The sequence below is a fragment of the Drosophila sechellia genome, unplaced genomic scaffold, assembly GCF_004382195.2.
Source record: "Drosophila sechellia strain sech25 unplaced genomic scaffold, ASM438219v1 U_207, whole genome shotgun sequence".
NCBI classification, from domain to species: Eukaryota; Metazoa; Arthropoda; class Insecta; order Diptera; family Drosophilidae; genus Drosophila; species Drosophila sechellia.
In genome coordinates this window covers 87,823-92,468 of record NW_022611147.1, presented here as the reverse complement: position 1 = coordinate 92,468, position 4,646 = coordinate 87,823, and the positions used below count along the sequence as shown (strand labels likewise).

The 4,646-nt window shown below is 39.4% G+C and overlaps 1 long non-coding RNA gene across 4 annotated transcripts; it reads right to left on the bottom strand.

Annotated features, from left to right (window-relative positions):
* Nucleotides 1–454: 454 nt before the first annotated feature.
* Nucleotides 455–2,018, bottom strand: LOC116802685. Of its 4 annotated transcripts, none has more exons than XR_004363005.1 (4): nucleotides 2,006–2,018; nucleotides 907–1,410; nucleotides 721–803; nucleotides 455–666 (listed from the first exon to the last, which is right to left on the bottom strand). It is a non-coding gene; the product is annotated as an uncharacterized LOC116802685 (long non-coding RNA). The 4 variants fall into 4 exon arrangements; XR_004363004.1 differs by lacking the exon at nucleotides 2,006–2,018 and adding an exon at nucleotides 1,484–1,752; XR_004363006.1 differs by lacking the exon at nucleotides 2,006–2,018 and having other exon boundaries at nucleotides 907–1,081; nucleotides 1,168–1,747.
* Nucleotides 2,019–4,646: the final 2,628 nt, after the last annotated feature.

Here is a 4,646-nt window from a genome sequence, read left to right as displayed (position 1 = left end):
AAAAAAAAAAAAAAATGTCAAATCCTTTCCGACAAAATATTAACGACAGAAGGCCACGATTTTCCTCGCATGACACTGCCATTCAGATGCGTCTGAATAAATGGCGCCGAAACTCAAACAACATACCCAAAAAGGGTAGGAAATCTTCAAAAAACAATGCAAAGCCAAGACTGGTACCGAAGACAAGCAACCCAGCGCAAAAACATCTGGAAAACTACCAGGACATGCTCCGAAAACAACGGAGTGAAAAAAATGACCAAGAACCTGAAAAGGGTACTTCAAATCCCACGCAATTTGGCAATGACAGCCCCCCGACCACCAGCAGAGCTGCCAGAGCTAGTTTCAAGCCAAGAATTATTGAAGAAGCCACGCCATCGCCAAGAAACTCCAATCCTTACTTACAAAAAGGATTCTCTGACGACCCCACAAGAAACTTAGCAAATAGAGTCGACAATTTAGAAAAGAAAATTGACAGTTTATTGGCCTTAATTATTCAAGGAACAGATAACAATCTTGACATGGATACATCCAATTAAATTTACTCTTACTTATATCTACTCTTACTTATATCTATTCTAACGATATCCATATCCGACCGAAAAGTGCACGTCAGTCTGCTCCAAACTCCTTCACGGTCATCAACTTCCTCGACGCAGCCCAATTTTCCTGGAATACTAATTCAATTATAAAATGGCAAAGGAATATAAACAACACTCTCACCTCAACGCACCCGAATAAACAAGCCTACGACAACGCACTCCAGCTGATCCTGACGATACGATACGGAAAAAACCAACCAGAGCCTAAAAGACGAATCGGAAGATCGATATGAAAAGGATTAGCTCGGCAGAAACATGATGAATATAAGGCGACTCGCTGCAGCAATTTATGCACAACGTCACTTACCTGAAATTTTTGCCGCACGGTCCTTTGAAGTATCTATTATCAACGCTGAAATCTACACAAATTGATGCTCTGCAAAAGACGGGCCAACAACGCTTCCACCTCGTCGAACAGGACACTCTGCTGCTCCCATAAATTTCCAGCTTGACGAGCGCCAACAGCGAGTTGACGCTAAAACCTAAAAGTAAACAATCAACAACAAATTAAATAAACAAAATAAAATCAAACAAAGCAAATACCTCACCCACTGCAGACATAGCTTACCCACATCCTATGCATTAGACAAGAGGAGACGGCTCCACCAAACGTAAAACAAAAAAGCCAACTTTTTGCCTTTTAACACAAAAAAAATCGACATCATTACGATGCCGTCTCCACCTCCTGATGCCACTTCTCCAATAAGGATCACTAGCGCGGAGCTGACGTCACACAATTAAACCGTACCACTTGTCCTCAAATTGTATACTTTTCCTCAGTATCGCATCTTCCACAAATTTTTCCGAAAACCTACAACGAAAAGAAAATTAATAAGAATAGGATACAAAGAAAATTAATTAAGGACAAATATAAATTTACAAACCGGACAGGCAAATTAATAGACGCCAACAGGCGACTCTATCCTGCTGATGAAAAGCACGCAACTGCTTTTTCCAAGATTGTGAACTCTGAAACAAGGAAGCACAAGCTAATACTGGGAATTATTTACTTTAAATAAACACTTATCTAATTGCCAATTCGACGACACTAAACCCGCGGCTCTCCTGTTGCAATGTTTCAAAAACAAAGGGCCTCCAAATTAGTCACAAAACGTACCTGTAAAACAAAAGACTAATGTAACCATAAAACAATTAAAATACTCACCACCAGATTAGCTTCCACCAAATGTACCTGAAAAACAAAAACAAAATTAATGCAATAATTATAAAAACACATAAATTATAAATATAATACTTACCTCCCACCAAATGTACCTGAAAAGAAAAACACAAAATTCCTTTCCTCAGTATCGCATCTCCCACGGATTTTCCGCTAACCTACAACGAAAGGAAAAATTTTAATAAGAATATGATACAAAATATAATTAATTAAGGACAAAGCAAACCGGACAGGCAAATAACCAGGCGACAATAGGCGACAACAGGCGGCTCCATCTTGCTGACGATAAGCATGCAACTGCTCTTTCCAAGATTGTAAATTCTGAAACGAGGAAGCACAAGCTAAAACTGGGAATTAATTACTTTAACAAAACACTTATCTAATTGCCAACTCGACGACCCTAAACCCGCGGCTTTTCCGCTGCCATGTTCCAAAAACAAAGGGCCTCCCAATTAGTTACAAAACGCAGCTGAAAAACAAAATATTAATGCAACCTTAAAAACAATTATAACACTTACCACCAGACTAGCTTCCACCTAATGTACCTGAAAAACAAAAATAAAACAAAACAAAATTAATGCAATAATTATAAAAACAAAAAATTATAAATATCATACTTACCTCCCACTAAACGTACCTGAAAAAACACAAAATGACACAATCACAAAATCAAATAACAAATATAATACTCACCCAATCTCTAATTTTACTTCCATTTCCATGGCCCCAATCGTTGCGACGGCCCTCGGCAACTAATCACGTTCCGGAGGCTCCAAGCTGCAAACCCTGACGAAATGGCCACAAAACGCGGCGCACCTAGCCACCCTAGATGAACGACCAAGCCACAATCATCACTGTCGACTCCTCTGCCATAATGAGACAGATCACACCACAATAATGGCAGCAGCTCCAAAACTACGTGACGACCGCTGTTCCGGACCTTTCTTCAGGCATCCTCTTCCCGACGACCGCCGAAGCTGACCTGCAATTTAACAAGCTAAATAAATAATCGCAAACATCTACCACTGAGGGTGGAAGAGAAAACCAACAAATGACAGCGGCGCGTCATATTCTTACCACCAATAAATTACCTGCAACGCTTTCCGGACATACATATGGCAAGTGGCGCGCATCCAGCGTCCGAAGCAAATTTCCTGCCAAATCACAACTAATACTCACCTCCAATGACTCTTGAGGCCTCCAGCAACTCGGTGCTTCCGTCCTTCTGGCGGGGGTACCTGAAAAGAAATAAAATGTATAATATTAGTACCTAATTTCAATGTTTTTTGTAAAATTACTACAAATTATTAATGTAAACAAAACATATAAGATGATAATGTTACCAGTCCATGTTTCTGTCTATAATCTAAGCCTAAAGCAAAAAAAAAAAAAATACTAACTAAATATTAAATACTAACTATGTCCAAATCCCCAACTCACCTCATGCAATGTTAAATTCTAAATTCAAATAATTGTACCTATATATTGCACAAAATGTAATCAAAGGCAAAATAAATTGTGGATGCGGAACAGAAGTCATTCTGTCTCCGTACCTCCACCAGTAAATTAAAAAAACATAATTATATTCGTTCGTCAATAGACAAATTAATTGTTATAAATTGTCTTCCGGCCGCAAAGTATAAAACCGCGACAACAATTAACTTTTAGTGGTCTAACGAAAACGAACAATAAAACAGTAATTGTGCAACTCCAAAAAGACGCCGCCTCTACCAAAGGAAACAAGGAGAAGAAACGCAGAGAGAAAGGAAGAAAGTACACCTGGAGAAATCTTAGAAGAGAAGGAGGATTTCCAAAGCAACGAAACGATAATCTGGAGAACACACTTAAATCAAAATCCAGGGTATTTATACCACTACAATTATCGCAATATCGCAAAATTTTTATTTTTAATAAAATAATATATATTTTAAATAAAATAAAAAATAAGCATGTCCAGTTCTGACCACCTTTTCTCTGAAGACGAGGTGCTTTCAATTACCTCAAGCGAGCGATCTTCCCCTATTCACGTAAACATTTCGCCTATGTCTCACGGGTCTGGCAATTCCCTGGTTAAAACGACCAATATTAACCAGAAGAAATTGCCTTTAAATCAAAAGAAAAGCCCAATTAACTCTTCTTGGGTAGCCATGAATTTCTTTAATTCCCTTTCTCAAAATACGAAAGAGAATATAAATGCCAAAAATGCCCAAAGAGACCCCCTCTCGATTACCAATACTGCTGCAGTCAATGTTGGCGCCAAAAGCAGCATCTCGAAGGGGAAATCGCTTTCTTCTCCTTCATTCTCTCCTCATATACACAAGGGAAATTCACTCCTCACAACGACTCATACTAATACAGCCGCACTCATAAACACCGACGCTACTCAAAGAGAGCTTTTATCCACCACAGCGACCTGCACTAATGCAGCTGCAGCCACTAATACGGACACAGAAATAAGAGACTACAAACCGAAAGACGCTATGGGAAATTTCCCCTCTCTCCCATACAGCGACAGCGCAGAGAAAAATCTCAGCTCATCCACCAAAATTGGACGCAATGCTTCTTCCCCTCCTTCTTATACACACACGCAAACAAATAAAGCCACCGAAACAAATTCAGAAAGCTGCACTAGATCTTCCGCGCTTGCTAATCTTGACTCTCATCTCAAAAAAGCCAATGATATTGACAGTGGGGAAATCGATTCCCCACTTATACAAATTAACGAAAGCAAGCAGGAGGAAAGACCTAGTACAACCGTCAAAGCTTTTTGGTCTATTTTTAACCCTAAGCCGGACATTTCTAAACTCAGCCTAAGCAAGAAACCCACCACTCGCCCTGTAAATACTGGGAAAAGAAGCATTTCCCCG